Source organism: Peromyscus californicus, unplaced genomic scaffold (genome assembly GCF_007827085.1).
Source record: "Peromyscus californicus insignis strain IS unplaced genomic scaffold, ASM782708v3 Scaffold_4__1_contigs__length_199733344, whole genome shotgun sequence".
NCBI classification, from domain to species: Eukaryota; Metazoa; Chordata; class Mammalia; order Rodentia; family Cricetidae; genus Peromyscus; species Peromyscus californicus.
In genome coordinates, this window is record NW_026294562.1 from 142,653,089 (window position 1) to 142,666,260 (window position 13,172).

At 36.2% G+C, this 13,172-nt stretch overlaps 1 long non-coding RNA gene and 1 other non-coding gene across 4 annotated transcripts in view; one reads left to right on the plus strand and one right to left on the minus strand.

The window, feature by feature from the left end:
* Positions 1 to 13,172, plus strand: part of LOC128095182 (uncharacterized) — a 65,653-nt gene that overhangs the window by 12,224 nt on the left and 40,257 nt on the right. For all 3 annotated transcript variants that reach the window (XR_008213180.1, XR_008213181.1, XR_008213179.1), the window contains exons 2-4: positions 785 to 877; positions 2,579 to 2,848; positions 3,950 to 4,111. This is a non-coding gene — a long non-coding RNA (uncharacterized LOC128095182). The remainder of the gene's footprint in view (positions 1 to 784; positions 878 to 2,578; positions 2,849 to 3,949; positions 4,112 to 13,172) is intronic.
* On the minus strand, positions 12,328 to 12,446 carry LOC128095697 (5S ribosomal RNA). The gene has a single exon (XR_008213312.1). It is a non-coding gene; the product is annotated as a 5S ribosomal RNA (ribosomal RNA).

A 13,172-nucleotide genomic window follows, 5' to 3' on the forward strand; every position in this document is an offset into this window, starting at 1 on the left:
CATTTGTAATGGCATGGTATCCTAATAGGTATAGGATGCTATTTTAGATAGTTTTTGTTATGTCACATTTGGGATAAATTGCAAGTTTTAGTATTACATTTTTGTGCTTGGAATATAACCCAGGGTCTGAAGCATGATAAAGTATAAGCTGAACTACTAAACTACCTTTCCATTCATTCGATGTAATTTTTATATAGAAGAAGAATAGATTATTCCTTCATTATATGTGTTTGATATGCTTCAGGGATCTCAAGTAGGCATTTAGGGATGTGTAGATCCTACAAAATTAACTGGGAGAACTTTAAATAGTGATACTATTATATAGTAATTGAGTGGTAGATAGATGGCTCAGCTGTTAAAAGCACTTAACGTTCTTTCAAACCTGAGCTCTGTCCCCAGCTACCTGTGGTGACTCACTGCTGCCTGTAACTGCAGAACCTGGGGAATCTAAAATGTCTCTGAATCAGGCATCTGCTCTCACATGCATATATTCACATACAGGCACATACACATGAATTAAAAATAAGATGCTGGAGTCAAGGCTTGTTGAGTATGTGAACTGTATTTCCGGGGGACTTCAGTTATATTTGTAGCACCCAAAGACATATTTCTCATCTTTGGTATCTGATGCTTCTGGACTCTGAGGGCTCCCACACAAATAATAAGTGGGAACTGGATAGGAATATTTGCTGTTAAATATAAGTTTTGGCCCTGAGAACAGAATAATGCTCCTAATAGTTGCTTCATAAACAACATGCTTTGTATTGGCTACTTTTTTTTTCAGGTAATTATGATGACAGACTTATTAAACCTACTGTGATAGCAACTTATGGAGTCTACGAAAATTTACTTTACGAAAGTGAACTCTAAACTAAAGGTAAGAAAGGATTTTAATTTTATTATTTAATTTTATTTTTTTAATTTTATTTTATAATTTAATTTAATTTTACATATCAGCCATGGATTCCCTCCCCCCGCCTTCCCCGCAGCTTACCCCCCCATTCCTATCTCCTCCATGGCAAAGACTCCCCTGAGGATTGAGTTCTACTTGGTAGATTCAGTCCAGTACCCTCCTCCCAGGCTGAGCCAAGTGTCTCTGTATAAGCCCCAGGTTCCAAACAGCCAGTGCATGTGGGACAGGTCCCAGTCCTACTTCCTGGACGACTCCCAAACAGATCAAGCTAATCAATTGTTGCTCTTATCCAGAAGGCCTGATCCAATTGGGGACTCCTCAGCCATTGGTTCATAGTTCATGTGTTTCCATTCATTTGGCTATTTGTCCCTGTGCTTTTTCCAACCTTGGTGTCAACAATTCTTTCTCATAAAAACCCTCCTCTTTCTCCCTAATTGGACTCCTGGGGTTCCACCTGGGGCCTGACTGTGGATCTCTGCATCCGGTTTCCTCAGTCATTGCATGAGGTTTCTAGTCCCACAATTAGGGTATTTGGCCATCCTATCACCAGAGTAGGTCATTTGGGGCTAGATGTAGCAAAATAATATTATTTCCAACATTATTGTTTTCATGTATTTGATTTTTCTGTATTAAAGAAATCATTTTTTCCCCAGTGATTGGTATGAAATCTGTGGCTCTCATATATGAACCAGAGTACACTATGAGTAAACTGTAATTGCAACCTTGAATTAGTTATTTTATAAATCTTTGAGATTTGTCTGAGGTATCCAAAGCTGGTGTCAAACTCTATGTAGCTGACGATGGACATGAACTTCTAATTCCTTTGTCTACCAGGATTAGATAGAGATGTGCACCCTCATTCCTGGTTTATGCAGTTATAGGAATTACACTCAGTACTTTGTTCATGTCTAGAAATTGCCATCTAACATCTCCAGTCCTCCTGAAACAGTCTTTTTAGGAGGTCATTTTATTAAAACAATGATTTAATACATGTACAAATGGTGTTGCCCTTTATTTAATTGGCTTACATATTCAATTTTGGTTTTGTGATTTGTTGCTTAGAAAAAAACACGTGATAAAAGTAGAGATAAATTGCTTAGCAGTTAAAAGTGAGTACTTCTCTTTCAAAGGCTCTTGAGTTTAGTTAGCTTAGTAGCTCACAACCATCATACACATATATACATGATACACCCACAATTGAAATAATGAAAATAAACATTTAAAAAATATATGATCCAATCACTTATGGGCTCACAGTACAGTCAACATTCTACAGTGGTGGAGAGGGCATGTCAGCAGTAGCATGATGCTGGTGGTCACATTATATGCATAGTCAAAAAGTTCAGTGGTAGAGCGCTTGCCTAGCAAACGTGAGGCCCTGGGTTAGGTCCTCAGCTCTGAAAAAAAAATTAAAGTAAGCAGGATAGGGAGAATTTACAGGGAAAACAGGTTCAAGTGGCCATATATGCTTATTTGAAAGTGTTTGTATTTACCAAACTAGCAAGGACAATGAAAATTAAATAAACTCAGTAATACAGAAAACTGACTTGTTCAGTACTATTATTTGTGGTTTAAGAATAAGAAATACCTGTTTTTATATAAAAATAAAATACGCTGTACTTTGATAATACTAATGGTTCTGAATTTCTTCCTTTGTGCTTTTAGGTGATCACCAAAATAGATAATCATTGTATCTACAACCTTCATAACTGTAAAAAGATCTCAGAAGGTGTTGCGTGACTAGTCTTATTGATCATTAAAATTGACCTCAGCTTATTGGATGGAGACTGAAATATGTCTTTGAAGAAAATATTTTATATATATTTAAAGACTTTCATTGATTTTGTTGGACTAACTCAAGAAATGGAGACACTACCACATGGATAAAAATAGTATGATGGAACTGACATTGGCTTCATCACAGTGTTTTCATAAGTACGAAGTGCTTCTCATGATAATAATAATGACTTCATGTTAATCTTGAGGCTGATTTGAAGTAAATTAGAACTGATTATAAATTTTCATTTTTAAATGGTTTAACTGTAGCACAGTCTGACATTTGAACTCACTTTGCCTCAGCTGCCTGAGTGGTGATTATAGAAATGGACCATGTGCTAAGTTAGAATAGTGTTGTATGAAGCTTTATATTACATTTAAAATTCATCCTAATTTTAACATACAGTGTTAATCAAAGTTTATGGAATTCTCTGGTACTTTTGGGAGAATTTTTTCAAAAATATTTGTAAGTGCATCTTTCATGAGTTGAAAGAATAGTTTTAAATTTTTTATGTAGTCATTATGTTTATATGGAAATATAAATCTCACAGAGAGCTCAGAATAATTTGTATTGCTTTGATGTACCATGGCAAATTATATCAAATCTACATTTTAGTCAATACCCTAAGATGAATTAGTGGATTTGAATATTATTATTAAATAAATTATTAAAACTACAAATATTTTAGTTAATAGTACACTTCTTGTTTTTACTGATAATATAATATTATAAAGTATTTAATATTATTGAATCATCATGCTATTCATTTCTATTTGTTGTTCTGTTTGAGTTTTCATGCTGAGTATCTGTTACTTATTTATAAACCCATTTGTAATTGAGTCTGTAAGCAGGTCATTGTGTGTCAAATGAAATAATATGTGTTTTCTATTCGTTTTAATACTAGGTTGTACATAACTTATTCAATGAAATACAATCATGTTCTCTCATGTCTTTGGAGTCTTGTTTTTTTTTCTTTTGCAAGCATGTTTATGTTCATATCATACTTCACTGTGTTGTCTCCCTAATTTTTCATCAGAGATTTTTCTATTTCTTTTGCTCCTGATTATTGATATCCTAGAATATTAAATAATAAAATTATTTCCATTGAATAATACTGTTCTTAAAATCTAGCATATAGAAAAATCATGTAATTTGCTGCATGTCTGTTTGCTTTCTCTTCTATTAACTTGTTAATTACTGATGATTTATACTGTCTTACCTGTTCTATTGAGTTCAGCCTCCTTTCTCTTCTTTTTCAGAGTATTCCCTGTATGTAGTCAATTTTTTCCTCAGAGTTGATGCTTACAATTATTTGTCAAGTTGGAAAAAATGCACTTTTAATTTCATTTGCACCACATTTAATAGATTAAGTAGGAGAGAATAGATTTCTTTAAAATTGAGTCTTCTTATACATCCTCAAGGTATGTCTTCTATTTGTAACTAAATGTTTTCACACCTTTGCATTCCATAACTTTCATTAATATAATGGCTCGTAACGTTTCAATGTGGTTTATGATATGATATTCATTTTCACATCCTTTTCCAATAGTCTCCATTAAATTTAAAAAATTCCTACTATCATTTGATCACGAAAATATGAATTGGATAGTACTTCTTGAATATATACAAGTATGAAGTACTCTTAGATTCTCTTGTAGGTAATGTTACATACTAAAGGTTTTTCTACAAATTCAGTGTTGGTTTTAATTTTTTGAATTATTTTTCATACTTGCCCTTTAAATTATCACTTGCTTAAGAAAAAAATGCCCCAGGATAACTTGGACCTCATGGTGTAGTTCATGTTAGAGTTGAACTTTCAGGAATCCTCCTACCTATGTACCTCCTCTAAATAGTAGTTAACATTTCTAAATATTTTATTCCTGGGCCTGGAGATTATATTCAGAGTACCTAATGCACTAGCAGACCATGTTTCATTCCCAACACCCTTCTTATTGGTCTTATAGTTGTCTGCAACTGCAGCATCCAAGGTATCTATTTCCTCGTCTCTTTGGGAATATGGATTCATGTTGACTTACCTTACAAGCAGGGTTTTTACTTGAGCCAAGCCACTTTACTACATCACTTAGGAATAACATTTACCTCTCCCTAGCAACGTTTAATTGCCTATAGATACTCAGGGAGTATAGTGTTGTATGAAACATAATAATGGAACATTGATTTGCCCTGTCTTTTTTTTTTTTTTTTGGTTTTTGAGACAGGGTTTCTCTGTGTAGCTTTGTGCCTTTCCTGGAACTCGCTTTGGAGACCAGGCTGGCCTCGAACTCACAGAGATCCGCCTGGCTCTGCCTCCGGAGTGCTGGGATTAAAGGCGTGCGCCAACACTGCCCGGCAAAGAAGTGGTTTTTATCCTTAACACTAATGCCATAGTTGTACCATTAGGCTCATTGTATCTGGCAGTCTGGTTTGTAGTTTGCATTGTTTACAGCTTTGTAAGATCATAGATAGCACTTTCTAGCACTAAGAAAGGTAGCCAACAGAGAGGAATGTTCTAATCAGTTTCTGCTTGATGTATATATGTCCTGAACCCGAAACATTACCTGCAGTAGCAGGGTATCATCTAATTTTGATTGGCAACCAAGAACTGTGGCAAAGGCCTGTGTGATTTTGTTGTCTTGGAGTCTCCCTGACAACATCGTATTTTATGTGAAGCATTAGGATTTTTGTTTAAATATGTGGTTTCTGGGAGTAGCATAATCTATGCATGTAGGATACCACAGATTATTTGAAAAAAATTACCATTCTACTTTCCTATGATATGTTATATCCTTGGATAGACACATTCTAGCTTCCAGACCTCTTCAGGCATTTCATAGTTAAACATAAATCTAAAAATCAAAGGTTGCATTTTAATCAGCGGGAGAAAATGAGTACTTTGTCTTCCTGGACCTTAATTATACCTCATACCATTTTCAGCCATTAGGAGGAAAAGTCCATGACTTTATAAGTTAATATACTATCATAATTATCCTATTTATCAGATGAGAACCTAGGTTGCGTCAATTTTCTAGCTATTGATGGTAGATCATCAGAGAGTATAGATGTGTGGGTGTGTGTGTATATATATATATATATATATATATATATATATATATATGTGTGTGTGTGTGTGTATATGTGTATATATACACATGTACATGTATGTGTGCATATGTATGTATTTGTATAAATATCTTTAATGTGTTTTATATCTGAAGAAGTCCTTTGAGTAGATTCCCAGGAATGGTTATTGTTTGGTCACAGGGGACTTCTATGTTTTTCACTTTTTTTCAGGAAATTTGCACACTAATTAGCTTAGTGTCTTAACCATATTACCCTGTGACATTGTTCAACTTTTCCCATTACTTTCTTATCATTTGTCTTCATAATAGTAATTATCCTTATGGTGTAAGTTGGAAACTCATTGTAGTTAATTTTCACATTCCTGAAGTCTGGGCGTATTGATCACTTCAAAAACTACCTCAGTCCTGTGCCACATTTTTGATATAGCTGTTTCTTTTAATCATGGTGAAGATTTTCTGCCATTCCATTAGCTCCTTGTTTACTTATTGAACAACTTCTTTTGATGTGTGAATGTGCCTCTAAAGTTCTTACTAAAATTTTCATTTCCAGTTTTTCCTTCAGTTTAGATTTTCCTTACTGATTCCTTTTCTACTTTCATGTCATCTCAGGACATGCTATAGTCCGTTTTTTAGGCTCCAGTAGAGACATACAGTCCTGGCTGTTATTGATATGCTTTTATGCTGATGTTTAGGTATCTGGGTTTGAACTGCCTATAATTCTAGGTGCTAATAACTGGTCTTTTTTTTTTTTTTGGTTGGATATTCTGATCCTTGTTTTCTATTTCCCATTCTGTTTCTTATGAGAATGTGGGGTCTGTGGGTTGCCTGGTTAGGAGATGGGTTTCCAGGTAGAATGTTTTTCTAGGATTTGGGGGAGCTGGTGATGGCTTTGAAGGGTTGTGGGTGAGAAGGTCCACAGGAGAGAGGAAAGCAGGTTGTGCCACCAGGATGGGCATAGACAGTCTGTGAAGGCTGTTAGAGAGGAAAGTAATCTGATACAAAGCTAGGGATAATACTTGGGAATTGTAATTAGATGATAGGAGGAGATCATCTACTTGGGTCCCTGGCCAGTGTGGCCATCAGGTTTCCTTTGAGTACCTATGTGCATTGGAGCCTAAGACAGACGACAATTTTTAAATTTTTTAATTGATGTTCTTATTTATACCTTGAATTTCAAAATGCAGTGATTTTGCTCATTAATCCCCTCCCCAACATCCCTAGACACCCAATTTCATGATTATTCTCTTTTCATTCTCTCCCTCTCTTCCTGCTCCTCTCTCTCCATCCAACTAATAATAGTAAAAGAAAAACATCAATCCTATTTGTGTCAGCTGACTTCTGTTCTTGAAGCCTACATTAGACTTTGGTCAAATGTGGGAGCCCAGCTGGGAGACTGGCCCCCACATTTTAGTGCAGGATACTCTTGAGGAGTGAGGGATAAGAGATTTAGATAAGAGGACAGAGGGGAGATGAACAGAAACAGAGGAGAGCCTCGGGTGGGCCTGAATCCTTTTCTTCCAGCCCCTTCTGTCTCTTTTAAAGGGCTATTTATAGTAATGCCAAGGAGTGGAGCAAAAGATCTCCCCCCAGCACAGTCAAGTGCAGACCCTTTCCAATCACCTAGTAACTGCTCATGATCAAGCCATCCTCTAATGCAACTCTGCTGGGTAAAGCAAGCTCAGATCTCACTAGGAAACCTTTGTGGGCCCCCACAACTCCCCTTCTTGATATAAAAAGAGGGCCTCCCAGGCCCCTCAGATTGTGCCTGTCTTCTTTGGCTACCAGCCTCTAGCAAGAGGGAGTACAGAGCTTAACTCAGCTCTGACCCAGGCCCCTACTATGAGCTTTCAAACATCCACAGCGATCTCCCTGTAAAGGAGTAGAGGATAATAAAGATGGAATACCCTTATTGTAATGGGTCTAAGGTGGTTACAGCAGTCTTAGCTGCACCAAACCCCTTTCCTAGGTCAAAACTCCTAACAGATGTTCAATAAAACTTTCATGAGACTATTTTGATTCCTAGGAGAAAATAGTCATTTCAAACCATTTCAGAGTATCCATACACGTAAACAAAAACCTATGCTAATTATAAAAACACTTTTACAAACTAAAGAGTTTTATCCCTTTGTGGGAGGTCTACCCCTTTCTAAACAGAAACAGGAAGAGTGAAAACTTCTAGGAAGAAGGCAGAAAAGCTCCCCTAATTATGATATCTTCATTTAAGTTTTCCAGGGGCTACTGCCATCATAAAATTATATTTTAAGCTATCATATAACATAAGATTTTATTTTAAGCTATCATATGAAATCATTAAATTATATTTTAAGCTATCATAAAAAGTATTCAAATATATCTGAAAGTAAAAGTAATAAAAACAATCCTAGTATGAAGATCACTATTCACTTTTTACAAAATTACATTCAATATTCACACTTTACATTCAATAATTACACATTTTGCATGCTTAATTCAAAAGGAAACTTGATCAAACTAGTTTAGCACATATCCAGAAGAGATCTCTTACCAAACCTAACTTACATTCAAAAACAAACTCTATGGCAAACATCTGGAAAGAATCTCTTAGCAGAATTAACTTATTTTCTTCAACAAGACAGAAAGTATGCACATCATTTCTAAAGTTTGACATTTATAGTCAGCTTTAATATCATACTGACAGTTTGAATTTAGAGCCTAGTTTGTCAGTGGCTACAGCTTCTCTAGACCCCAGAATTCAGTGAATTCCATTGGTAGGGCACTGTATCACTTGCTGCTAGTGACTGTAACACTTGGGACAATGAATGCCATTCCCCCAAAGTCACCTTTTTCACGTGTCTCAGCAATTCTGGAACTGGCAGAAATGCACTAAGTGGCAGACAGTTTCTAACTAGGGGCTGTACCTTCACCCAAATTCATTAAAGTTCCCCTGAGTGCCACAATTCAAACAAACATTGATGAAGCTTTCTTCCCTACTATAGTGGCACTTTTGGTTATTATTCCTGAGAAGTTTTTGCCTAGAGACAAGAAAAGAATTACCGGTTTGGGCTGTTGTAAAGCTCTTAGAAATAACTTCCTCCACAGCTGTTCTTCAAGGAGCCTGCATTGAAACAGAAGTGCTATGGCTCCATGTTCCATTTCTTTTCGGCTTTTCTGGAAAAACATCAGTACCTATGGTATTATTAGAGCTGACATGTCCTTGTTCCACACACCTCAAACTCAGCCAACAGGCTTTTCCCGGAGTGCCTTTCTCTGTAGCATCAAACTGTTATGTTACGGACTGTTTCCCATACTGCCTTTTGTGTCCAGGAGAAAACTCAGCTGCAGCCAATGATGGCCATTACTCTCCCAGTTTTGTTCACACGGTCTGCATATGTGCTTTTGCTTTTACCACGGGAGACTTTTTTTTTCTTCCCTAAGCTTGCATTAGGACACCTGCCTTATGTTTGACAGGTGTACCTCTCTAATTAGATTTTTCACCTGACACTGTTCAACAAGCACTCAGGTGCTTGTTGCCAGAAGAGAAAACCCCTTGGGGCATACTCCCCTGCCTTATGGGATCAGTGAAAGAAGATGAAAATAGTTGAAATAAAGCTTTGTCAGTCCCTGTTTGTCCCCTCCCCCAAGATGTAGAGTCTCTGATGCCTTAGCAGAGGCTCAGTTTCTCCACTAAGTGTTTCTACACTAGCAGGCCCTCCCTGGGTCCTGCTCAGCCTCTTCTGCAGTTAACGCTCAGCTGTCTGCCTGCACTTTCTTGGGTATAGGCTCTGCCCACAGGGGATTCTGGCTGCTGTTTTTACTGGCTTTAAGGAGAGACAGGGCTAGTAAAGAGGATTTGTCATATTCCAAGAATTTTTTTGTTTGTTTTTTTCTTAGAGCAGCATTAAAGGTGATTTTCCCCTACTGAAGATGTTATTTCCAGGTGAATCTAATTTTGGCCTTACAAGAAGAAAAGAGTTCTGAGAATGCAAGACCTGAAAAACTTTCAGTTTTTAAAAGAGAGATTACTAAGTTTTTCCCAGGAAAGCTTTCAGTTTTTGTGAGAAAGATGATTAAATTTTCCCCAGAACTTCTGTTCTCTAAACTTTTGACTTCATGGCCAAACAGAGACTAATTCTGATTTATGATGTTTTCATTTAGTCACGGCATCAGCAGAGTGAAAAGTTTTATTTCACTTGAGTCTGCCTCAGGGAAAATTCTTTCCTCTGCCTCTCAGGGCTTGATTCTAAGCTGTCTCCAGGCCAAAAGCTTCCATAGGAATCTTTTTCTGCCCCCCCCTCTTTGCTTATCTTTGATAGATTTTTCTAATTCTTTCCCAGGATTTTGTGTTTATAGTCCCATAGTTGGAAATCAAGGACATAGTTCCTCTGTCTTGTTGCTTGTCTTATTCTAATTTTTTTCTTAAACTGTATTCCTAACCCAATATTTCTATTTTCTACCTTACTCTAAATTTTTTCTTTAATTTCTATAGAAATTAAGAGAGAGAGAGAGAAAGAAAGAAACCTCGATAGAGAGAAATATATACTGCAGCCTTACTTTTCAGCTTCAGCATTCCACTGCCTAACCTTCACTCCTGAGAATAAAATACTATCACTTTTATATTTTTCAATTCCTTTTCGGTATGACTTACACCTGCCACACCCCCTGAAACCCCTTTTGCCAAGTCCCTCATCCCTGTTCATGGCACTGTCTGTGGGAAACCAGCTGGGAGACTGGCTTCCACATTTTACCCCAGGGTTCTCCTGAGGAGTGAGGGATAAGAGATTGAGATAGAAGCATAGAGGGGATAGAAACAGAAACACAGGAGAACCTCGGGAGGGCCTTTCTGGGCCTCCATAGTCAATGTGTGTCACACAGATGAAGAATACTTACTCTTTCTGCTGCCCATCATCAATAAAATGCCAATATTACTTCACCTGCATCCTCCATGTTTATATTTTCTCTGCGTTGAACTTGAGCAGGTGTTGTGCATTTTACTAGTCACTTAGTTTATCTAAGTGCATCTACCCTTTTTTGTATATGGAAAGTACAGATTCCTTGAGGTCATCCACCATCAATCTTTACATCCCCTCTTCCAAATAGATCACTGAGTCTTGATGGGAAGGGTGATAGAGACATCCCATTTAGGGCTGAGGACTCTAAATATGACATTTGTCTATCTTGGTCTTGATTACTTCACTCAATAGGATATTTTCTACTTTCATCCATTTGCCTGCAAAATTATATCTGAATAGTATTCCAGAGTGTATATGCACCACATTTTTATTATCTATTTCTCAGTTGAAGGACATTTTAAGTTGGAGGATATTTATGTGGCTTATTGTGTTTTAACTTGCCTGCATTTGACCATTCCTGTGTTTCAGAGATAAAGCCAGGTTGGTCATGGTAGATAATATTTTTGATGTGTGTCTGTAATCTGTTGGCAAGTATTTTAGCACATTTTTAAGTTTATGTTTGTCAAGAATATTGATCTGAAGTTTCCTTTTTGTTTTATCTTTCCCTGGTTTGGGTAGTAGAGTGATGATGGCTCTATAAAAGTTTTGGAATATTCTTTCTATTTCTATGTTTTTGAATAGTTAAAAAATGACTAGTTGTAGATCAGCCTTCAAAGTTTGTCAGAAATATGTTGTGAAATTTTCTGGCCCTGAACTTTTGCTTTGTTTTGGTTTTATTCGGTTTCAAGGCAACTGGCTCAGACAATACAGCCTCATGGACTACCCCATAAGCCTAAAATTTTCTTTGTGTCTCATAAGATACAGCGCCCTCCTCCAGCAGGAAGTAGTAAGAGATGCTATCCCAAATTCCCAAATATACCAAGCTGGCTTTTGGAGATGGAATTGGCTCACTCCCCCTCTAAACCCAGACATATTGCTAAAAGAAAAGGTTAAGAGATTCTTGTGTCCCAAATCAGAAGAGCCCTCTGATGTGGGACAGAGAAAAACCAATATTTTTATTTAAAACAGGTTGATTATGAATGCGATGTCTTTCTAAAAAAGAAAAGGGGATATGATGTAGATTTATAGGATATAGAGATGATAGGATAAAAGAGTAGATTAATGTTTTGGTTTTATTGTTGTTTTTGTTTGTTTGTTTTTTCTTTTCTGGAAAGTTTTCTATTGATATTTCAATTTCATTTGTTTGGGTCCATTTAAGTTATTGAGTTCTTGGTTTATCTTTGGTTGTTCGGCTACTATTGAAATTTATCTATTTCTTTTAGATTTTCCATCTTAAAGGTATAACAATCTCTTGATATTATTCTGAATTTCTTTGGTGTATATTATGTTATCCTGTTCACTTCAGATTCTGCTAATTTTGGTCTTGTTTTTCATTTGGTTAGTTGGACTAAGGGGCTGTCAATCTTGTTTATCTTCTCAAAGAACTAGCTCTTAGAATTATTTATTTATTTTATTATTTTCTTTATTCCTGTTTTGTTGATTTCTGCTCTTATTTTTATTTCTTGTGGTCAATTGGGTTTGGATTTGATTTATTCTTGTTTCCTTACTTTTTGAGCTGTGACATTAAGCCCTTTGTTATTTTCTGATTTTTTTTTTTTTTTTTTTTAAAGCCTACAGCACCCGGTATTCCCAGGCGGTCTCCCATCCAAGTACTAACCAGGCCCGACCCTGCTTAGCTTCCGAGATCAGACGAGATCGGGCGCGTTCAGGGTGGTATGGCCGTAGACTATTTTCTGATTTTTAATACAGTCAACTAAAGCTATGAATTTCCTGCTTGGGACTGATTCCAGTGTATTCTAGAGGTTTTGTTGTTGTATTTTCATTTTTATTTCATTCCAGGAATTTTTTCTGTCTTAATTTCTGCTTTCACCTCTTCACTATTCAGTAATGGAGTTGTTTCATCATCATGGAGTTGTTTAATTTCTATAAGTTTGAGTATTAACTAGAGATTGTTTTGCTGTCAATTTTACATTTTCCTGCACTGTGGTAAGATAGGATACAAGGAGTGGTTTCAATCTTTTTGAATTTATAAAGATTGGTTTTGTGTCTCTGCAAGATTTCATGTTTCTTTTTTTTGTGACAGAATGTAACCATTTAGCCTTAGCTGTTGTGATACTTCCTATGTAGACCAGGCTGATCTCAAAGTCACAAAAATCTGTCCATCTGCCTCTGAATGTTGTAATTAATGGCATATACCATCATGCCTGTAATTAAAGGTCTTTGAATTTGGTTTCTTGTAGTTTTACCATGTCCTTAAGGGTCATCCTTAAGTTGTTTATTTTGAACCTCTTTTTTTTTGTTTGTTTGTTGTTGTTTTGTTTGTTTTTTAAATTTGGATCTCATAGATACATGCTTTTAGTATTGTTTCATTATTCACTTTATTTTCATAAGTTAAGTATTCATTTTCATTTATTTTTAGAATTTTAAATTTCCCTTTTTGGTTTCTTTTGTTT